The sequence below is a fragment of the Cryptomeria japonica genome, chromosome 9 (genome assembly GCF_030272615.1).
Source record: "Cryptomeria japonica chromosome 9, Sugi_1.0, whole genome shotgun sequence".
NCBI classification, from domain to species: domain Eukaryota; kingdom Viridiplantae; phylum Streptophyta; class Pinopsida; order Cupressales; family Cupressaceae; genus Cryptomeria; species Cryptomeria japonica.
Genome location: NC_081413.1, coordinates 367849956 through 367875429, shown reverse-complemented (window position 1 = coordinate 367875429; position 25474 = coordinate 367849956).

Genomic DNA, 25474 nt, shown 5'->3' with positions numbered 1-25474 from the left:
TACCCTTGCGAAATAGCGTGGGCCGTTGGATCATCCTTCAAGTTGATCACTAATTAATCCTTTGAAAAGGTTCTCAGGAATGGTGGGCCCACTAAGTCATCACTAACACCTGGCACCTAGTCACCTGCTGCGCTGATTTGTCACTCTGTCACTTGCCAGAAGAAAAACCATGGGGGCCCCACTTTCATTTCAACAAGTCTATCTCCCACGTCATCATCAAGACACATGGATGGCTGACATTCATTCTCGCTATTTCACGGCCTTAAGAAGTGATCACTTTACCCTTGCGAAATAGCGCCGACCGTCAGATCATCTCTGCAGTCGATCGGTATTTAACCCTTTGAAAAGGCTCTCAGACATGGTGGGCCCACGGACACATCACGGACATATGGCGCCTTGTCACTTTCGGAGCTGACTTGTCAATTTCTCATTTGTCAAACAGGAACCATAGGGACCCACAGTTTCCTTTTAGACCGCGTGTCATCAAGACTCGTGGACGGTCCCCGTTCATTTTCGCTATTTCACAGCTTTAAAGGGTGAGCACTTTACCCTTGCGAAATAGCGCGGGCCGTTAGATCATATTTCGAATTGATCAGCATTTAAACCCTTTGAAAAGGTTCTTAGACATGGTGGGCCCACGGACACGTAATGGACACCTGGCGCCTTGTCACTTTCGGAGCTGACTTGTCATTCTGTCATTTGCTGGAAGGAGCCACAGGGTCTCAATAAATTGTTCAGAGCTGTCCCTGCCAGGTCATCTCCACCTGCGACCTGACTCATCTTTGGGGCCCACTTTTGAACCTTTAATCCTGACCCGCTGATTGTGGTGACTTGTGCCACGTATTACCTTTTAATACGCCAGAAGAAAACCATGGGGGCCCCACTTTCTTTGACAGCCACATCCTTTACTTCCTCCGTCATGACACATGGACGACTGACATTCATTCTCGCTATTTCGCGGCTTTAAAGGGAAAGCATTTTATCCTTGCGAAATAGCGCCAACCGTCGGATCCTTTCCCAAATTGATCAACGTTTACTGGGCCCGACACTTTAGAACGAAATAATATAAGGCGAATTTTTTTCAAATAATCAACGTAACCGCCTAGGTTAATAACAAGGGGGGGACACTTCCCACGACCCTGCGACCCATACTTAAGTGAAATAAAGTAATGGCAAAATAGAAACCAGAGGGTTTAAAAAAAAAGATAAGGTCTGAAACTTAAAAAACCCTTAAACCCTCTAGGTTTAGAATAAAGCTGAAGTACTTGGGACTACACCCTATTCGAAAATTCTCAAGGTACCACAGCCAATTATGGGGAAAGAAGAACCCAATTTTAAAACAGTGATAACACGGAGACCATTCATTCTATGGCAACCTCCAAGGAAAAAGCTATGTTTATCAAGCTGGATATGGCTAAGGCGTACAATAGAGTCCGATGGTCCTTCCTTCAGAAGATCCTCAGGGCTTTTGGTTTTGCAGACGAGTGGATACAGTGGGTTATGAGTTGTGTTACGTCCACCTCTTTCTCTATGCTTATCAATGGGGACCATACTGAGCTATTTGGTGCCTCTAGGGGTCTTCGCCAGGGAGATCCCCTTTCCCCTTATTTATTCATTCTTCTTGCTGAGGGTTTGGGGAGGCTGATTAAGCATAATGTGGGCCGGGGTTCTATTCAAGGTTGGAGATGGGGTAATGAATTGCAACCGCAGTCTCACTTGCAATTTGTGGATGATACAACCCTTATGGGGCTAGCGTGGATCAACGAAGCTACAAATCTGCAGAAGGTTCTGGATGTTTATCTTGTAGCATCTGGCCACATGATGAACAAGGATAAATCCTCTATCCTCTTTTTCAACACTCCTAAGTCTATTTAGAGGAGGATTGCTGTTATCTTGAGATTCCAAGCTGGCTCCTTGTCCTTGACGTATTTGGGTATCCCTTTTTCTCCTCGCAATCCCCCTAGGGAGTCGTGGCAGGGGATCTTGGATAAATTCTGCTCCAAGGTTGAACTCTAGACTCATAGATGGTGTATGCGGGAAAAGTGGGCTGATAAAACTTAATATGTGAAAATATTGCCAAATGACTTGCCCCCACACACACATAGGACTTCTTGGTGCAAGCTATGGAGTAATGAAGTATTACTCAGCTTCCCAAGGTTGGTCCCATGGTTCTCTATCTCACAATGTCCCTCAAACCAATGTTTTTGCTCTCAGATCACTGAGCAAAATGGTTCAGGGATGGCAAATGCAAGAACGAGGGATGTCTTGATAGATTTTAGAATGAAAAGTATGTTAAGTTATGTATGATTCTAGAAATGCAATAAACTAGATGATAAGATGACAAGGTTAGTATGAATACTATCCTAACATGACATATTTAGTCTATGATTGAGCTAAATGATAAAGAAAGTATTCTAAACATGCATATTTAGACTAATTTCAATTCTAAAGAGAGGCTAAATGATGAGCATAAAATGATATATGAGAGCTTAAATGTATTTGAGCATAGGTGTGATACTACAAACTTGAAGGATGATCTAAAATGGAGGAATGAGAGCTCTATTTATAGCAAGAATAGGGCAATGGATGGTCAAGATTGAATGGTTTAATCAAGGGTTGAGTTTGAAAGTTGGGGATCCATGTTTGTAATTGGCACCAATGAAATGGTGACAAGTGTCAACATAGGGTTGGGTTGAGAGAAGGGGTTGGAGGCATTAAATGCCTGAGGAGACCTCATGGTTATCTAGAGGGTAAGGGTCAAGCTTAAGTTAGGTTTACCCAATGGATTAAGACTTAATCCAAGGATAAACCTTTGTGCAAATGATTAAGAGATAATCATGGTCAAAGCATTAAAGGCCTGATGAGACCTTTGGGTTGGGTAAAGGTTGAGTCAAAACAAATTCTTTAACCATGTAGGAGGGTTTGAGTTAACCATTAATGGTTATTGGAGACTTTGGGGGATTAAGTGGTTGAAGGTTGGAAGCCTTTAATGGTTATCAAAGACTTTGAGGAATTAAGTGGTTGAAGGTTGAAAGCCTTTAATGGTTATCAAAGACTTTGAAGTTTTGAGAAGTGACTTCCCTTTGCTTAGGGATGTGACAAAGTTTAGAGGAGGGGTTAGGTTAATTAGAAGCGATTAGAAGATTCTAGAAGGGATTAAAAAGGGGTTTGGGATTTTGCAAGTGGATGGAGGGATAATAGGATTTAATTGAATTAAATGATTTATTCAACTTGGTTGCAATTTGGGGAAATTAAATAAATTAGATTTATTAAATTTAGGATAACTATTTAATTAAATTTGAATTTAATTAAAAGTGGATAGGGGGGATTTAATTGAATAAAATGGGTATAGTGAATTTTATTTAAATAAATTGAGTAATTTATTTAATAAAATAGAAGAATGTGGATAATTTAATTAAATTGGATTTAATTAAATAGAGAAATGAACATAAAATATTCATTTAGAAATGGTCATTTTTATATGTCTACATTTTGCCCCTCTTTGAAGTGACGTGTGTGCACATGTTATTTCAAAGAAAATGATGTGTTTTTGTGATTTATAATCAAATGCAATTTTTGTGTCGCTCTTATGATTTGCCAGTCATGCCCTGGATTTGATTTGATGTGTGATGCCCCAGATTCGATATTTGATGGTGATGCCCCCTCGGGAGATGAATCAATATTTTGAAAATTTTTGATTTAATTTGATGAGTTGCGTATGATGTGAATGATTTTGTGCATGTGAAATGTGGGGAAATTGATTCATCTCCCGATAAGTTACAAATGTTATGGTATAGGGGAGACTGCGACCATATTACAGGTCCATTCGACTAACCCTAATTTCATTTTCCTCCTATAAAAGGGGAAAGGGCTTGAATTAGATTCATTTGTGCTTTGTTGACTTTGGAGAAAGAGAATTTGGTCTGCAGAGAAAATGCCTATTCCGTATCATAGACACCGTTTTGAGCGCGTTCGGAGGTATCGGAGACCTACAGCGTATGGACCACCAGTAAGTCAACATTTTTGACCCTCTTTTGACTTTTCATTTAGTCGTTTTTAGTCATTTTTTGATTTTCAAAGTTCGGTTTTAGCGGTTTAGCGCGTCTAGGTTATGGATTAGCTCATACGAAGTTTAAAGTAGCGCATCTAGTCGAATATGAGGGGTCGTGTCCGAAATAGATAGGATAGAGCATAGCAAAAATAGGTTAGCGCATATATGTATAATAGCACATGGCAGCCGTCGGGTAGCGCGTCAGGTCAATAGGTTAGCGCGTAGGGTAGACCTAGCACATAGGGGTCGCAGGGGTTTGCATAGGTAAGGGGGTTTAGCGCGTAGGGTTAACCTAGCGCATAGGGTCAAAGGGGTAGCACCTAGGAGGTGTAGATTAGCATGTAGATGGAGTTTAGCGCATAGAGTAGGTTAGGTGGCACATGGGGGGAAAAGATTAGCGTGTAGAGTCAGTCTAGCGCATAGGGTAAATAGAGCACGTAGGAAAAACAACCTAGCGCGTGGAGGAGTTTTAGCACAGCGGGAGTCTGTTTTAGCGCATCTAGAAAATTTTTGTGAGATGAGCCGATTTGTAAATTTGTTTTGTTTGTTTGTCATGATTTTATGGATTTATCCAATATGAGTGTCGGTATAACTTGTTTTGATTTGCGATATTCCAAGTTATGTATAGATATCAATGTGTTGTGTTGATCAAAATATGATTTATTTGCGTGTTCTATTTCAAGTTCAATGTGTGAATTTTGATTTGTGTTACAAGCTGATATGGGTTGGAAACTTGAGTTGTTTTACAAGCTGATATGGGTGGGAAACTTGAGTTGTTTTACAAGTTTATGTGATTTTGGAGACTTGAGTTGTTTTACAAGTTTTGATATGGTTTTTGAGAACTTGAGTTGTTTTACAAGTTGATATGAAATGATAGGATTTTGAACTTGATGTAGATGAACAAATGGATTCATGTTGTTGATGTGAGTTTGAGTTTGATATCGGTGTTTTGATGTGGAAACTGATATTGGATTTGTTTTGCTTGTTTGACAGGAGCGATTGGGTGTGGTCCAGTCATGGGAGAGATTTCCGAGGCCGTGGACATTGATACCATAGTTGTCGCAGGCCGATCTTGACATTATTGAGAGATGTGGGTTGACCTCTCTCTTGGATATGCCTCGGTTCACTGTGAACCGGGGGCTACTGACAGCTTTGGCAGAGAGGTGGCATAGTGACACGAACACCTTCCATTTTGCCACTGGAGAGATGACAGTCACACCAGAGGACTGTTACAGGATCCTGCGCATTCCTGTAGTAGGTGCACTACTACCGTATGAGCAGTCGGAGGAGGGTGGTACAGAGGCACTGCGCCGCATATTCCAGGATGATACAGTCTGCGGCTATGAGATCCCATGGCAAGAGTTTTTGGACTTAGATTATGCACCGCTGCCATCCATACTAGTAGGGTTCATTGGTGGATTCCTTTGTCCTGATCGCAGGTCAAAGGGATTCTCGGTGGGATGGGGGCTGGTTTTGGAGGAGATGGTCACTCAGGGTCGGAGGTTTTCATGGGGGTCAGCTATGTTGGCCCATCTTTACAGGGGCCTGCATGAGGTAGTATACCTCGGTTATGGTAGTTTGTCAGCTGGCGTGACTTTATTACAGGTATGGTGCTGGGAGCACATTCCAGCAGCGAGGCCACTAGCAGATAGGGACATGCCCGTAGGAGCAGCATATGCCTACGGATACAGGGGTCTAGTTGTCCAGCGCAAGCTGGGCAAACTAGAGCATTGGAGGAGGGTACTTGATGACATTGATACGGTCATATGGCGATCGTATACAGGATGTGAGGTGTGGGCTGAGGATGCGCTGGAGATGCCCTTTGTTTTCATGACCAGACATCTGATCGGGAGGACCCCGTTCGTGATTGAGAGGTTTGTGGTGACCCGAGTTTTGAGGCAGTTTGGGTGCCAGCAGGGTATACCATAGGGAGCGTGCCTATATGCATGGCGGCGGCAGGATGTAGCGGATTGGGGGCCGACCATTGATAGTGCTTAATAGAGAAACTTTTATAAGCTGTGTGTTATAAGCTTAACCGCTTGAGGTAAAGATCCCAGTCTAATGATGAAGAGGGAAGGTCCAAAGTTTAACAGAGAAAATTTTAGTATATGGAAAGACATAATGAAGATATACATCAGAAGCATGGGTGCTCAACACTGGAGCTATGTTGAGAATGCCTATGTTTCCCCTACCGGTACTCTCACCGATGATAAAAGAGAGAGATGCAGGAGAATGGGCGAGTCATGGAAGCCCTAATTAGTAGTTTATCTAACATTGAATTTATTGATGTCCAAGATAAGGTAAATCCCAAAGAGGTATGGGATACTCTTGAAAATATCTATGGCGGTGATGAGCATGTAAAATAGGCTAAGGAAGAAAGCCTTAGAGAGAAGTTTGAAGACATGCAAATGGTTGAAGGTGAGACATTCAACAGTATGGAATAAGAATCAAAACCATTGTTGGAGATATCAAGAGTGCAGGTGGTAAAATAGAAGATTCCACTGTGGTAAGCAAAGTCCTGAGATCCCTATTGTCAGTCTATGAAATAAGGGTTGCTGCTATTCAAGAGCTAAGATCAATAGAAAAGACTAAGGTATCCCTAGACTCCATCATTGCAAAGCTGATAGCCTATGAGCTAAATAGTTTTGATGGTAGTGTTCAAAAGACTGAATCAGCTTTTAAAGCTTCTGCTGTACCATCTAGAAAAGGAAAAGAAGCTAGCACTAGTGGTGAACCAAGACAAAGCAAAGAAATGGATGATGAGGAGCTTCTGATGGAATTTGAAGCTCTCCTTGCCAGGAAACTTCCTAAAGGAACTGACAAATACAGAGGTAAGCTACCGTTGAAATGCTTTTCTTGTAACCAAATAGGACATATTGTTGTAAACTATCCTAATGGCGACAACAAGGACAAACCGAAAAGGTTCAAGAAATTCAAAGGAGGAAACCGAAGAAACTGTTTTGTGGCAGCTGATGAAGGTGTCACAGATGAGGAGTCAGAGGATGAAGAAAATGAAGATATTGTGTTTTTTGCTGTCAAGGAAGATGTGTCAGACAAGAAGGCTCTTGTCTCCTAGTTTGATAATTCCAATGAGTGGATAATTGACACTGGCTGTTCTCACCATATGACTGGTGATCGGAGCAAGTTTCTATCCTTGGAAGAGTATGATGGTGGTTTGGTTCGCTTTGGCAATGGTGCACCATGCATGGTCAAAAGCAGAGGGTCCATCTCTCTGAATGGAAAGAATAGTGCTGACAATATGTATTGGGTTGATGATCTCAGACACAACCTTCTGAGTGTTGCCCAGCTGAATGACAGTGGCCTCACTCTAGAATTCAAGAATGGAGTTTGCAGAATCAAAGAAAAGAATGGTGAATTGGTGGCCACCAGCATGCAGACCAAAGGTAACCTGTTTCAGCTGAATGCAAATTTAAGTACATGTCTTATGGCTAAATTTAATGATAGCTGGATATGGCATAGGAGACTCTGCCATGTAAACTTTGATAACATTGTGAAGGCTAGTAAGATCAAGGCAGTTAGAGGGTTGTCGGTGCTAAGCAAATTAGATAATACCTTGTGTAGAGAGTGTCAATTGGGGAAAATGTCTTCATCAACCTTAAAAGGTAAATCTTTCACTGCTGACAACTTGCTTGATCTTGTGCATACTAATTTGTGTGGTCCTATGAAAACTAGAAGTGTGCAGGGTGATAGGTACTTCATGATTCTCATTGATGACTGCTCAAGAATGATGTGGGTCACATTCTTGAAAGACAAGTCTGAAGCCTTTGTAAAGTTCAAATCTTTTAGAGCATTAGTGGAGAAGGAAAGCGGTAAAAGGATCAAGTGCCTAAGAACTGATCAAGGAGGGGAATTCACTTCTGGTGAATTCAACAAGTACTATGAAGAACATGGCATCAAGAGGCAACTGTCTGTCCCCCGGACTCCACAACAGAATGGCCTAGCAGAGAGGAATAACTGGACTGTGGTTGAAGTAGCTAGAACCATGTTGATTCAAGGAAAGGTAGCTCACACCTTTTGGAGAGAAGCGGTGAGCACTGCAGTCTACACAATGAACCAGGTTCTCATCAAGAAAGGTAAGGACAAAACTCCTTATGAGTATTAGACCGGTAAGACACCTGTGGTTAGCTACTTTAGAGTGTTTGGTAGTAAATGTTACATCAAGAGGAGTGAACACCATAGAAAATTTGATGCTAAATGTGATGAGGGAATATTCTTAGGATATTCCACCAAGAGAAAAGCTCTCAAGTGTTTCAACACTAGGACTCAGAGAATTATGGAAAGCATCAATGTAAGAGTTGATGAAACCTTTGAGAAAACTGAGGAAACCAGCAGTGAGCAAGCGGTAAATGAACTGGTTGTAACCTTCTGGGAACTGACTGTCAGTCAACCAAGTACCAGTAACAGTGTTCCTACATTGGTAGATGTAGATGTTGATACTGATGGAGATGAGGATGAAGAAGAAAAGCAAGAGGAATCCATTAAGACCATTCCTTGGTATGTCAAGCTGAATCATGATCCTAAGCAGATCATAGGAGATAAGGATGCATGAATCCTTATAAGAAGAAAGGTCAGAGAAAACTCATGTATGATCTCTGAATTTGAGCCTAAATCATTCAAAAAAGCCCATTCAGATGAAGACTGGATCAAGGCAATGGAAGAGGAACTTGACTAGATAGAGAAAAATGGTACATGGTCTTTGTTACCCAGACTAGAGCATAAAAATGTCATTGGTACCAAATGGGTTTTCAGAAATAAGCTGAATGAGGATGGCATAGTGATTAGGAACAAAGCCAGATTGGTGTGCAAAGGATATGCTCAAGAAGAAGGAGAAGACTATGGAGAAACCTTTGCTCCTGTAGCCAGATTGGAAGGAGTCCGTATGCTTCTTGCATATGCAGCATTTAAAGGTTTCAAAGTATATCAAATGGATGTAAAATCTGCATTCCTAAATGGTGTACTTGAAGAGGAGGTGTATATTGAGCAACCAGATGGGTTTGCCCTATCTGAAGACAGTGATATGGTATGCAGGCTACATAAAGCCTTATATGGTCTAAAGCAGGCACCAAGAGCATGGTATGAACATCTGCATTCCCATCTTGTGAAGATTGGATTTGAGAGAACAAGTGAAGATAGCAATATCTACTTGAAGTCTGAAGGAGATCATATCCTGATCTGTGAGGTATTTGTTGATGACATTATCTTTGGTGGAGATGACAAGATGAGTCATGCGTTTGCAAATGAGATGAAGAAAGAGTTTGAAATGTCACTCATAGGGGGGATTAAATTCTTCATTGGACTACAGATCCAACAAATGAAAGATGGAATCTTTATCACTCAGTCCAAGCATGTCAAAGAGGTATTGAAGACCTTTGGCATAGAAGATAGCAAACCGGTTGGTACTCCGATGGTGACCAGTTGTAAACTATCTAAAGAAGATGACTCAACATTGGTTGATGAGAAGGAATACCAATCAATGATTGGTAAGCTGCATTATGTAGTGCATAGCAGACCGGATATTGCACATGCAGTTGGCATTACTACAAGATTCCAGGAAAGCCCAAAAGAATCCCACTTGGTTGTAGTCAAGCGGATTCTTAGGTATTTGAAGGGAACTGTTGACTATGGATTGTGGTATCCATATAGCAAGGATTTCAACTTGAAAGTATACACAGATGCTGATTGGGTAGGCAATATAGATGACCAGAAAAGCACAACTGGTGGTGCATTCTTTCTCGGTGGTAGACTGGTCTCATGGATGAGTAAGAAGCAGAGTTGTATGTCTCAGTCTACAACGAAAGCAAAGTATGTTGTAGCTTTCATGAACTACACTTAGACAATTTGGATGAAGCATGTATTAAATGGCTTCAAAGTTCCTATATCTGAAATGGTAAGTATATTTTGTGACAATACTAGTGCAATTAATATCTCCAAGAATCCGGTTTTACATTCTAGAACCAAGCACTTTGAGCTTAAGTATCATTTTTTGAGGGAAAAGGTTCAGAACAAAGAGATTGCACTGGAACATGTTTCCAGTCAGGAGAAATTAGTAGACACATTCACCAACCCTCTCCCAAAGGCTACATTTATGTACTTAAGAGGTGAATTAGGGGTGTTTCCCCTTTAGGAGGTAAACTAAAGGTATATGCTCCACATCAGTCAGGTATTGCATAGTCAAATTTTTCTTCAGAATTGATGAGTTGAAGGATGCTACTCCTCAGGGGGAGAAACATAATGGAACAGGGAAGCTTGTGCCTCCACTTTGGCATTTTTGTCAAAGGGGGAGAAGATGTGAAGCAGAGAAGATATCTGTAGAAATTGGGGGGGGGAGATGTGCAGCGGAGAGATATCTTTGTATATTGCCATCAATGACAAAGGGGGAGATTGTTGGCATTATGTGAACCGATATGAGGACATAATGACATTGTATGTTGTCATTGATGTCAATATGTTGAAGAGGTGAGAACTGACATATGTGAGAACCGGTGTAACACTATGAACCGACATTTGTGCCAAAGTGAAGCAGTGTGTTTGTTCAAGGTGAACCGACATATGGTTATGGGAACCGGCACATGGAAGCATTGTATGACTATCGGTTGGTAGTCTCAACTTCAGGGTTTCCGGTTGAAGTGCTTCAATCCTATGTGGCTCAACTGGTGACTTTGTGTGATGAGTTAGCATGGTAACAAAGAACAGATCATGTTGCCACGTAAGCCTTGTGCGCGTGAAGGATCTTGCATGAAGGAGATTGTTCCTATCTACCTCGGGAATGTGCAAAGTCTATAAATGGTGATAACATGTGATGGGTTATTAGTCGCTATGAAATCAGTGGAAAATGGCTGATGGAGATTGGATCAAGATTGTTGCATTTAATGTAGTGTGCTCAATGGTCAGGATTGAACCGTTTGAATTCCTTAACCTAACAGGTTTTAGGGTTTAGGGTTTATGCTACCAACCTATCTATTTTCCTATAAGGTCGATGTTGTGACTCTTTCTGAGGTTGTTGGCAAAAGTTGTGTGTGTGTATCCAAGAGAAGGGATACGTGATTCTTGCCAGACCAAAGGAGAGAAGTGATACTTGCAGAGTGTAAGTGCAGAAGGTGAAGAGGAGCTTAAGCGGATCTGCATTGGCATTGAGTGCTATTACTAGATCATTGTAATACCTGTTGATCTCTAACCACCTCAACAGTTGGAAAATCCCTTAATAGGGTAGCTTTAACCTGCTTGCTATAAATCCTTTAACAGGGTGACTCAAAACAATTGAGTTCTTGAAATCCTCTAACAAGGTAACCTTTAAAAAGGGTTTAACCCTTAACCAAGTATTCTTGCCATCCCTTAACCGGGTGATCCCTAACAGGATCGGTTCCTAATAGAACCTATTGTATTAGTCTTTAACCGAATAAGGCTCCCAACAGAGCGGACTTCTAAAGAGTTCAAAAACAATCTTGTGGGTATTCATCCCCACTGTGGTTTTTCCTGGTTGGTTTTCCACATGAAAAAATATGTGTGCCATGTGTGATGTCTTCTTCATGTGATGCTTTGTTGTTTTCTATCAAGTGGTGAATCATGTTGATCTAGTTGCTTATATGTATATCTTTGATGGTAGATTACTTGTTCATGCATAAGGGTGAAATGGAAATGAAGTGTTAGGGTATATGAGAAGATAGGTGTCAACCGGTTTATGCTTGTCTCAGTTATTCTGAGTTCTACTAGTTGTACTTTGTTTTAGGACCGGTGTTACTATTTGTCTGTCAATGCACAGTGTCTGCTGATAAACCGGTTTAAGAGTGTGTTTTTGCCTATACTGATTCACCCCCCTCTCAGTACCTATTTGGTACTATCTGTTGATCATTGAGTTATCATCTCCAAACTACTGAAGAGTTTTATCACTGAGTAAACAAGCAAAACAAGACTACTGAAAACAATCACTAAACTATTTGAGATATGGTTGAAATTTTCTTTGTGTGTTGTCTTTTAAATTGGTTTTTGATTATTATTCCTCTGAGTAACTCAAGGAAGTCTATCTTGACTAAGAGGAGCAAGGATTGGGGGCATAATACTTTTCTTTGTTTTCTACTTGTAAGAGCGATTCCGATGATCTAGAAACATCTATTAAGTTGGGTTTTTGTGATAAGTGTCTTTACATCAAGGTGAAATCACCACACATACCTCAACTCCACTTATTTGTATGCTACAGGGAGGTTGGAGTCATTTCTTTGTCTATTTTGAGGGAATTTCTTTAATGTGCAATCTAGATGCATGCGTAATCTTTCCAAGGATATGAAAGAAAAAAGGGTCATTGCGGACAAGATAATTAATATTGCATGTGAAAAGGAAGGAACTCTATTTTGCCTGTTGTGTTTGTAAAATGCTCAGTGATGAAAATTAAGCATACCAAATCTAGTGATTAAGTTTAGGTTGCATTCATTCTAAATTTTATGCATTCCAAGTGATTTACTCATGATAACAATGATCTCTTTATCTTTTGAATGAGAGTCTAACGCAATCATCATTTCTCAGCTAACTGGTCTCTTTTTCATCATCGTTTCTTCGATCGAGTACTTGTGTATTGAGATGTTAGCTACATACACGAGCATCTTATATACATCCATACATTTTATTATATATTTATTTACATTCATATTATTGCATGAAAAATAAACATTTGCATTACTAGTTACTCATTTTCATCATTTATTTTCATATGAAAAAAAGAAAAAAACAAAAACAACATCCATATTCATCTGCATTACATTCATCCATACTGAAAAGATATGCATACATATAGAATAAAGCATATAGAAAGACATCTCATAATGAATCAACACAACTATGATAAAATAAAATCAAGAGCTCGTATACCTCGTCATAATCTCAGTGTCTAAGAGTACAAATGATATCAATTGTCAAATACAATGTCTCATTAGAGCAAGAATCATATAGGCTACAAAATGGGGTATATAATAAAATATGGGAGATATAACAAATCTAGATCTCTGCCTCTCCCTCGTCATTGGGTGGAGGAGGTGGTGCCTACTTACTGACATCCTATCTAGGTGCCCTAGCTCCATCAGATCGAGCCATATACTGTGAATACGGAACAACCTACTATGCTACTGGGACCGCTACACTATAAGCTGCAACGTAATAAGTTGCACGACTCATCTGATGCAAAAACCTCTCACTGAAGAGCATCACGCTCTGCTCTCACCTCTACAAGTTTTCGGTTTCTCTACTAGTTGCATTTGTGCCATTATCAATTGTGACTATAAACCTGTCAACCTCGACCTCAAAGATTGTACTACATCTGGTACTCCCTACTCTCTCCCAACATCCCCCTCTTGGCCTCCCTGCTCATCCCTCCACTGCCTAACCTACCTAGGAGCCACTCTCTCCTCCTCACTTCCAACCTCTACTACCCTAGAACTGCTAGTCTCAACCCTAATAGTTCCTACGGATCCACCCTCCCCTCTCTATCTTTGTTGACCTCCCATTGCTGCCCTGCTGCTACTAGCATGAGGATAACCTCCTATCCACCTAGGCACATCTGCTCTTTATCCCTATACCTTCCCTCATCCTTGTACTAGACTTGGTACATGTTCCTATGCTGGCACATCCTCCTCAATCTCCTCTATAAGAGGAGCATACTCTCTCAAATCTGTAAATTGAGGAAAAGGATGTCTCTAAAACCAATCTCTATACAGGGGCAATGCTCTTGTGTTTGCTACATCCTCTAGGTAATCCCATCTTTGTGGTTGTAAACCCGCTAACTCCTGCATACTCAATGCATATGATAGTCTCGGTGCCCATCCTCATCTCTCCTCCTCCCCATATCAAGCATAGGCTGTGAACTCCTGGGATATACTCAATGGTCTCCCATACTATCTCATCACCCTAGATACTACAAATCACTCAATAAAAGACACCAATCTGCCAATGAGAGGTCAATTCATAAACATATCCTTCCTCTACGCTCTCCAATCGTCCCATAGCTCTAAACCCCTATACGGTCTCCATACTACAACAATCAAATGATCCAACTATCTCCTCCAATAATCAGTCTTTCCCAGGTGGGGCTGTGTAACATAATCCAAATAATAACATATAATAGGTTGGTGCACCTCCTGCAAATAATCTACAATAGGTCTACATATTGGGATATGCTCCCATGCCCATATCTGTAAAACTAACACACCTGTTGCCATGCTCTTCCCCTCCCAATACACAATCTCATGCATCTCATGCTACATATGAGTGAGTAAGCATGATCCCCACCCTAATCTCACAGGGTGAGTCAATAACCTCTCAAGCATTCTATCCCAACCACATAGAAACCCCTGATGTCCTCCATCAGGCATCACAAATAACCAATCATACCTGCCAAAATGCAAGCCAGAGGGTACTATGCACCATATCTGCTCATCAAATCATCCCACGTAATAGCGCGATCAAGAATAGTCTCATCATGGAATATCCATCTCAATGCCAAAATACTCAGTCGTGGAGTAGAATCATAATCAACCTTATCTCTAGCAATCAGAATCCTCAAAATCATGTATATATTCTTCGGTGTGATGGTCATCTCTCCAACCGATAAATGAAAGGTGTTATGCTCTGAATGAAAATGCTCGACTAAAGCAGTCAACATACTGTGATTCACATGGATATCAGGCATCTATAATAGGTATCTGAATCCACACAAACCAATATGACCTCTCTCTGTGTCTGATAACTCACGAACTAGCCTCATCGTCGATGAAAATGTACACCGAAATTGAATATCTGGCAACTGAATATGCAAAATTGAACATACAAATTGTCAGTATGTGATCGAATTCATGCTAAGAATATGATAAACATGTTATAGAATCCAAATATACAACATTCAAAATAAAAAATAGTTATTTACACCCTCAAAAATACTACTTGTTTTTTATACGAGTTTCCATAGACAAGTCGAAACTCGTACAAGAAAACAATAGGCCCCGCACAAGTAAACACTATCATACGACAATTTAATACTCGTCACATGACAAAATGGTCTATCCATAACATTTTCATAGGCAGCAAGTGTGTACATCAGATGACAAACCCTACCTCTCAAATGACAAAACACAAAAGGACAAATACTCGTAGAAGTAACAGTATAACACCGCATGACAAAACGATAAAAATGGCTTTAAATGGATTTTAAAATGCAAAAAATTCACAAAAAAAATAAAAAATAAAGCAATGCAAAGGCTAAAGATTGATCACTTACTATTGGGGCGTAGTTCCGTGGTCAATTATGACGTCTCTAAACCTTGAATTGATGCTCTTGAATTAGAATTGCCATTTTTCTTCACAGGAGGTTTTTCAAATTTTAAACTTTGAGAGGTAAAAATGAATTGACAATGACACATTGAACCCCTTATATATTCCAAACCCTAATTTTTAAACTTGCACAGATGGACATAAAACTTGTACCCTAAGCTAAATTGACTATCTTGAGTCCATTTTTGGGATCGAAATTTAAATCTGACGTCAATTTTCTAATCAAAATTTCACAACGTTAACCACTTAGCACTCTCATCCTACAGTCAATTTTTGAATAATTTGTGCTTAATTCAATTCTAAATCTCAAATCAACTTTGATTTTAATTCTTACATCAATCTTAGTGCTCAAATAATTATCATCGCTAAAAATTGCCTAAAATCATTGTACCCTCGCTATCTTTCAATTTCGCTCCCGAGGGGGCATACTCATAACATCTTTTCAATGATTATCATCATCAAAAGTCAAGAAATGTTTTTGAATCTTCATCTAAAGTCAAGCAAAAATTCTTTTCAAACAAATAAAATCAATTAAACCTTGTTACTAGGGACATCTTAACTAAATCACGTTGTATCAAGTTGAGATTCTTCTATGTCAAATAAAGCAATCTCTAGGGGCATATCAATTTTTGTCCTTATCTAAATCAATCTTCAAATTGGTGTTCAGTTTCATCACATCAAATTAAGCTAGACATTCTCTCTTGCTAATTGATTAATGTTCAATCAAGTTCAGAATCGATTTTATCTATTGCTCAATCTAGTTCAATCAAATTCTAGATCGATAATTGTTTCTTGATCAATCAAGTTCAAGAATGATATCTCGCTCTTTGTCAGTCCTTGTTCAATCAAGTTTTGGATTGGTATCGCTTTAATCTACTTTGTTTAGTTTCATTGCTTCAAATCAAGTTGAACATCTTGCTCTTCATTGGTTTGTGATTCATCAAATTCCGAATTGATTTCTATTTGACATCAACTATTCTTTGAACCAATGTGCTACTCGCACATTAATTCAAAGAGGGTCAAATGTAATACCCTAAAAATGGTCACCTAAACCATGGGCCCCTAATCTCGACAAAATCACCAAGGTCCTAACCAAAAGGCAATTAAATCAACCTTGAGCACCTAATTAATTAATTCTTCAATCATTAATGTTACATGGCAAGTTAATCACTCAATATTAAGTAAATATTTATTTAATTAATTAAATCATTCCAAGTAAATCATTTTGATCAATTATCCTAGCATATTTAATTAATAAATAAATTTGTCATTTAATCATATAAAAAAAAGGAATTAATTTACATAAAGAGGAATTAATCTGCAAAAGAAAGAGTTAAATTGAAAACAAAAGAAAAGAATTAAATTGAGAGAAGAAATCAAACTGAAGATATTTCTTTTTCTAAAATTGAAATAACTTGAAAAATCAAAAAGCAATTAAATTGAATTAATTATTTTCTCTAAAAATAAAACTTAAAGCTTTTCTTGAGGAAAAAGGTTCAGTTGCATTGAAAAGCCTTTTTCTAAATAAAAATCTTGAGAAAATTAAAGAAAAGTGCATGGAATCAACTAAATTTATCTCCAATGCAAAATCAAACTTATAATCTCAATGGATTCAATCAAGCTATAATTGGAATCTATCTCAAGATTAACTAAATTTGATCTCTCAATTATTTTAATTATTCTAAATTGTTCTTTTTCTTGAGGAATCTCAGCTGCTCATTGCTAATTGATCTTGATTGTTGATCTCTCTTAATTCAGCCTTCATCTCTCATTCAAAACACCCTAGAGATTTATTGTTATTATGCAATTTTTGCTTTGGAGTCATTGAAGATATTGTGCTTTGAGATTATTGCATCTTAGTTTAGCTTTTTGCATATTTAGTTTAATTATGATTGCTTGAATTTATATAGCTTATTATATTATTTATTCATATAGCTTATTATTCATTCATCTAGCTTATTAATCAATCATCTAGCTTAATCTTGCATCCATTTAGCTTATTCTTGTGCTCATATAGATTAAATCCTTCGTCTTGGTGTAGTCTAGTCACTGGTATTTCTTAGAGAAATTTGAGAGCAAGTCTATACTCGCATCTTTTAGAAGGCAATAGGTCAATTTGTTATGATTTTTATATTCATGATTATATATGTCTAACCACACATGAAATGACTTAATTGAAGTCTTGTGTCTTATAGCTTGCAGATACTTATTCTACATTTCACACACAGAGAGGGAAATGCTCTGTAGAACAAAATGACACATCTTGTGGTCCATCTATAGGCATCAAGGGTGATAGTGGCATGGCTCAAAAGGTTTTTTTTCTACCAAAATGTAGTTAGGAATTTTGTCTCTACCTCATCATGAAGTGCTGGTATGGACAATGTTTTGGAGATTGTGAAGAATCACAAGCAGTCTTGTAGGCTTGTGACATGTGTCTCCTCTGGCTCGAAGCTTGTTTTCTCCCTTGAGTCTATAAAACAGAATTCAAGGCCATGAGATGGGAGCGAGAAATTGGGTCCACAGGTTTGGGTCCAAATCCTTGGTCATGTACAATGAGTCTAGGTGAAATGGGTAAGCTGTAAAAGTCATTTACAGAGAAAATAAAAATGGGTCTTGTGTCATTTTTTTGTAGGTTCTTGAAGGAGTTATACGTAAGCTAATTTATAATAGAAAATAGCTTTTAAATGAATGAAAACCTATTTTAAATCTATTTCTCTAGTGTGTAGCTCTGTTATGTTTTGAATGAATAGACTAAAGGGTTCTCTCATTCGTTGCATTGTTATGATGTATGTATGTTATGTTTTTGCTTTGATCTAAGGGGTCAATTAAATGCTTAAATAGAATTGCAGATTGATAGGGCTTATACATGAATTTAGATAAGTATTTTGGGTTGGGATATACAGATGAGAGATATTGTAAGGCAATATTATCTTAGATCTTTAGCTATTAGACAAAAGTTTTGTTATATTTTCATCTTATGTATTGCAATTTCAGTTGCCCCAATGCATAAGACACTGGTCAATGGCTTGTAATTGTCTCCAGTCACAGTTTTGTGCTCACAATTCACTAACAACTCATTGTGAACTGCGAATATCATAACATCTTTTCATTTTTGTGTATGTTTCCACTTGTTGAAAATATCTCATGCTCCAAAGTATGTCGACGATAACTAAGAGCTTTCCACTCTGTAGCATTCTCCCTCTTAATTGAGCCCTCTTAAGAATGAGATCTTTTGCTTTGTTTTAATGTCATTTACAAAGAGTGGTGCAGAGATTGCAGGTGCATTAAGGGATCACCCTCCCGGGTTTTGTAGAGCCTAGAGTGTAGAAGGATTAGCATAAATCCTTGCCATATGTTGGTCCAATTCCTTGGATATTTTTATAGTTGGAGTTGGCTTCTCCCATGATAAATCAGAAGAATCAACTTGATTTCTGCCTACTCATAGTGTAAACCCCATTTTGGGGCACCAACAAAAATGACAACTTTGCTGAGGATAGTTGTCTAGATCTCTAGTTAGAAAAGATTTAATCATCATATTCATTGAGATTACCCAACCCTAGCCATGAGAATCTGCACAAGATTCATAAGATTATAATATTCCAGCTCCTTGTTGGTTGAGTCAATTCTCATGAATGTTGCCTGAAAATATTTTGTCATTCACCTTTCAATGTAAGTTCTATCAAGATTTGTCCATATTACATGATTATTCTATAATATCTCACAAGTTGTGAGTGGCAACTCTGAGATCTCTGCACCAGTGTGCATTATTTAAGGAAGAATTAAAGAAGAACCACAGAACTTGCAGTAGAGATGAAGCAGATTTGAGCTCTTATGATGAAGTACCCTGACAAGTTGAGGAAAGAAATCCACTTGACGAAAGAGGAGGAGTTGTAGTGCTAGTTTGTGAACAATTCTGACCTAAGAACCTAGAGAGAATGCAAATATAGTATCAAATCTATCACTACAACAAGCCAGAAAGATGATTTCCAGCCACTACACTACCTCTAGGTATTTTTTTTATTTTCATGAGTCAAATGTATTTCCATGAAAATAAGTTGTATAAAATGTTTACCTATTATGTTATTTAAGCACTAAGAAAGGGATGGTAGTGATGTTTTAACATACTTCAGAGATATAGTTCTCATATTTTTGTATGTGTTGAGTTATGCATTGACTTGTAGAGAAGATGTATTATACCTATACATCCCCATGAAATGTAAACATGCAATGTATGCAACCTTTTTCAAATCACAACAAAATGTTCTATGTTGAAAGATATTGACCATTGAATCTTAATGGTATCCAATGTTTCCCGAGCCCTGTTCCTATTAAGATTAGGGAACATTTACCAAGTTTCAATGGGAAAGGTTCAGAATCAGCATGACAACACCTACAAGTTTTTCCTAATTTGATGGGAGATTTTGAGATTAGGCAAGAAGATGTTTTCATGAAGCTTTTTGTTCAATCTTTGAAAAGAGATGCCAGAGATTGGTTTTCATGTTTGCCAGCATATTCTATCTCTTCTTGGGATGAATTTAGTGCATCTTTCATGGAACAATTTTGTGAAAGAGTTAAATCCAAGTTTAGCTATCAAAGGATTCATGGGCATTCAAAAGGAAGAAGATGAGTTGGTCCCTATTTTCAATCTCAGATTTGTAAGAACTTTGGTTGAGATTCCTAATGGTTATAGGCCCAATGATGCAGTTTTTTTGGTTGTTTACTTAGCTACATTTGATGAGGAGATGAGTTATTTATTGAGAGATAAGGATCCTAAAACCTTGCAATAGGCTTATAGGACAACAATGGACATTGATAACAACTTGAAAGATGGAATTCCTAAGGTTTATCTAGCTGCAAGAATTTGCTACCCTAAGACACTAGATGTTGAAGAAAGGTGTGAACCGAGAGGTGAAGGTCAATGTCAAAGTATTTGCATCCCTTCTAATCACAATAGTCATGTTGTGACTTATTATCTAAACAATAATATGAGTGAAGAGAACTTCACTCAGGCAGTGGTTATTCCTCATGTTAGCAAAGATAAGGGTAGTGAGAAATTATGTGACACAATTGATATAGAGATAGAGATAATTTCAGTCACCATACCATGTGACAACAACATCAGTTGTCCTAGCGAGAAGATCACACAAAGGGTCTATCCACATTCTTATGGTTTGGATGGATCAGATTGTTTGTATGAAGGAAAATTAGAGGGTTGTATATCTGATGAAGATAATAATAACATGCAAGGTTTTGATAGTATAGATGCATTCTCTTAGGAATCAGTTTTGTGTAATTATGAGGACTTGAATATTGCCATACCATTTTTGGTTGATGATGCTGATAAGCTAGATAATTTCATGGTATGTTACAATGAAGAAGATATGCTTAAGCCTTTGCTTGTGCCATGCCAACTTATTTAGAATGATGGGTGTGAAGAGCTAGTCCAAGCAGATATGCTTGTAATAAGTGTAGACGTCTAAAAATGGTCAACGCTTGCGAAATCATACTTTAACATTGGCGCATTGCCTTATTTTAGGGTTTTTGCGTTGCATTAACTTTTCCTCCATGTTTTGCACTTAGTCTTTATCATTTGCGAGCATCGAGTCTTTCTTTTGCATTCTTCATTTGTCTCGCTTTCGAATTTGGTCTTGTCGATAACAATCTTTAATCATGATTTTGGTCGATCTTGTCAATCTCTTATCAACTTGTCAATCTCATCATTTTACGATCAATTTGTCATCGATCCTTGTCCTCTTCAATCATGTCAATCTGGATCAATTTGTCATTGTTCCTCAGTGCATTTATCAATCAAATCATTTATTAATTCAAAATCATGATCGAATCGATATCAACTATCCTTTGTCAAGACCTAATTGTCATCCTTGCATTTCTAATTCATCTTCCAAGGTTTTATGATTTATTCATTTAATCTTGTTTGGCATTTTCCCTCTAGGTTAAATAATTTATTTATTTATCCTAAGTCTTCTTGTCACAATTAAATGTTTATTTAATTGGCTAATTAATTCCTCCTATTTTTGTAAATTAATTAATGAATGAGAAATTATTAATTAATTTACCTATTTTTCATCAATTTCCTAATTTCCAAGTCATTATTTCCAACTTAATTTTCTAAATTCCTAAATGTCTATTTCTATTTCAAAATCTTGTCATAAATCCTTGCATAGTAATTTGTCATAAATTGTCATAAATCATCAATCAATCAATTTTGCATAGAAAGTGCATAATTTGTCATAATTTGTCATATTGATTTGCAATTTCCATTTGAATCTTTCTGTAATGCCCCGCCAGGAAACCCCGAAGGGATTAAGCTATAACACAAGAATGGAGTGCAATTTTTTTTTTTTTTAAAAGTTACAATCACATAAGATGCAACAAGATATCAAAGATTCAGATTACATAGCGGAAGACATCAACTAACACCTAAAGAGTTTCCCAACGAGATTACGTAAATTTCACGATTCACTTAGCTCACACAATTAATCCAGAAGCTGAATGTCTTAACAACGAGATAATTCATAATCAGGATAATCTCTTTCAAAGATGGAAATATAAATCACAAGCAATGACTCATCATTAAGATCCATTCATAAACTTCATTCAATCCTTTCATTTAAAATTACAAACCATACATCTAACATTCTAATTCACTAGGATTTCATCATAACATGAGAGATCTTTCCAAGCATATTTAAATTCCTTAACAACAACTGAGTAAGATTCATCACTCTAAGTTACATCATTTCATATTCCAATTTATTGCATTTCAAAAGATGATTGCATACTAGCATCTACGATAATATCATCTAAACCACTTAAGCATTTGATCAACATGGCATATAAGAAAGAACTGCATAAAAGCGTTTATAGTTAATTCCAATTATCCACTTAACCATTCTAACATAAACTAATCATACATGATAAAGCTGAATAAAGGAGACATAAGAGAATACATCACATAACCCCATAATGATCTCGGAGTTCACCCCTAAAGGGCTACATCTCAGGGTCTGTGCAACTGCAAGACCCCCTCTGATAAATAATGAAGTTAAGAATACAAGAGGTTACACCATACAATCCAGCCATCAAGGCGATACATAAACAATAATATACAAACGACCGCACCGGTCAATCAATACATAAATGATCCCTGGGAAGAATAGGATCCAGCTGAACATAATCAAAGCTACAACAAGAGGTCCATGAGAGCATCCATAAAACTGAGCCATCACCACCCAAGGGTCTAACATGAAACCGATACTCACAAGGGCAGAGACAAAAGGACGACTCACAAAGGACAAAACGACAACACACTAGCGAACGTAGGGACAAGTGTCATCACACAACCTGGTATGGATACCATGGCAAGTCTTCATAGGTCCCGGCCCCATACACTGGGTCACCCTGGCAACCTAATCTGAGCTTCCGGCCCATCCAAGCCTCATGTGGACCCACGCATCCTCTCGTGAAGACAAGGAAGATGGTTTGCCATTTCAGGCCTTCTCACAGCATGTCGAGTCTATGCTAGCACTCGTCCCATGTGTGAGGCACAATTATCTTAATTAGAGATTATATTCTAATCTACTTAGGTTATCACTTGTTAGACTCACTTTCGACGGGTTACCCAGCAGCCACTTTGGGCGCGGCCCCCAATCGAAAGCCACTTTCCCATACGACACTAGACCATACTCGGACGAACTCAAACCAAGGAATACACATGGTCAGACGAACGGAGTTCAAGAAGAGAGAATCAGTCATCTGGTCAAACACGACTCAAGATAATCACTTACTGACGGTACTCTAATCTAGAGACCCGACCAACAACGGTCAACCACAATCATCATTCGACTCACACACACAAGGAGGATATGATCAAAACGACACTACCACAATACAACAGCCAACTCAGAAACAGAGGACTGGAACAGGTACCCCAAGTCAAGCCATACGACAGGGTCCTATTAAACAAGGCAAAACATGCCATTCCTAATTAAAGGAGAATACAGAAATAAAACTCGCAAAGCAATAATCAGAAAAGACAATATTTTCTCAAATGATTTAATCATTAAAAGTCGATCAAGTTTTCTACAAGGTCCAAATCAGATTACAGTTATCTATCTCATCAAGGGTTAAGATGTTCTTGGTTTTCTAACTCCTAAGGTTCAACGCATCGAACAGACATATAAAGTCATAAGGAGTTTTTAAACCAACTCATATTACTAAAATTCAGACAACCATTAATCAACTAAAATAGGATACATTTAATCTTCAACAAAACGTCATTAACATACCGGTCTAAAATCAATCTCTACAGATTCATAATTTCAATTCCAGTTACATAATATGGATTACGGAAATAAAAATGTAGAAAGAGAATCTAAATGGAGATAATCACTTCCAAGGCATATCGTTTAAATTCAAACACCCACGATAAATATATCACTTACTTTTCAATTACTCAACTGATATGTTCTACAATAGCATTTAACATCATCAATAGTAATTCCATCGTATTAAAACGATTTCCCAATAACAGATTATTCCCTATTATGCTTTTAAGCAATAATACCTTAATCGTACTTACAATTCCGATTATACTTAACATTAAAATATCTTTCATTAAAATGATATAAATTATCATATGTTTTTTTTTTTTTTTTTTTTTAACGATAAAAGAAAACATTTTAAAAAAAACCATTTGTAAAAACGATGTTTCATTTAACAAAAAAAAACACATTTAAAACAACGTTTAAAACAAACTACGTTTTAAAAACTACGTTTAAAACGAAAAATGCATTTTAACACTTAGCGGCGAGGGCGGGCTATGCCCTAACCCTAACAGCAGGGCATTGCCCAAGCGGCGGCGCCGCTGCGGTGCCCGCAGGCCCGCGGCGCCCTGCGGCCACCGCAGTGTGCCGCGGCCGGAGGCCCTAACACCAGCGAAAGGCGGGGGGGGAAACAAAGGCACGAGCGGGAGAAGAAGGGGGGACGTGCGGGGGAAGGGGGGAGGAGCGGGTGGAGCTCCGCTCCCCGCCTCCAAACCCCATCCGACGGATAAAACACGCCCGCACAGCTCGGTTCAAAATATATTTACACAGCACTAAAAAAATAAAACACAGTTCGAACTAACATATTTTCCTTATATTTTTTTTTTGAAACACAGCGCTATGATAAAATAAAACACAGTTCGAACTTCCAAAACAAAAACGCCCAAAAGGGATTGCTGAAGTTTTCGATTCAATATCAAACCGGTTTAAACAACTGAGATCGATATCACATTTTCTTGAAGGGTTTTTTTTTCATTCTTTACAAACACCCAAGGGAGATTTACACCAAAATTCAAAATTCATCAAGAACAGCAATGAGGAAAATACCCATCTCCATTAAAATTTCCAGCCAAATTCATAATGAACAATCAAATTGATTTTCAATAACTAATTCAGAATCCTACCTTAATTCGCAATCCTGGTATGGCCGAGGGAGAGCCCACCTGTCAGATCCAGCAACATTCCTTTCCCCAAAAATCTTCTCCAAAATTGTCCATCCTCCTTCAATCTTCCCCAAATTTAGGTTATATGGAAGAGTTGACCCAAAAATTCCATTTTTGGAATAAAAACTTTTATTTTGCAAATAATTCACCAAATAATTCCTTTACTAATAAAAACAACAAATTAACTTGCTTTCTAAATCCAAAAACGATTTTCTCAATTAACTGAAATTTAATCTTTCAAATTTAATAATCCAACAGAATGCAATTACGTCTATTGCGATAAAATATAAAACTTCATTTCATCAGCATATATAAAATGCATTAAATATTCGAAAATAGTCATTTAATCGAATTCACTCCCAATTTAAAACAAGCAACCCAATATCAACGAAAATCACATAACGGAAACCAGATTAATCTAATCCATTACTCATCAATGCACAAACGCATAAATAATCAAAATAATTACTAAGGACTAATTAATCAATTTAACCATGCACACCAAGCACGCAAATCGAGAAGGTCAACCAAACAGACGACTCGCAAACCCAAACAAACAGGGATTACCGACGATGACTGGCGAT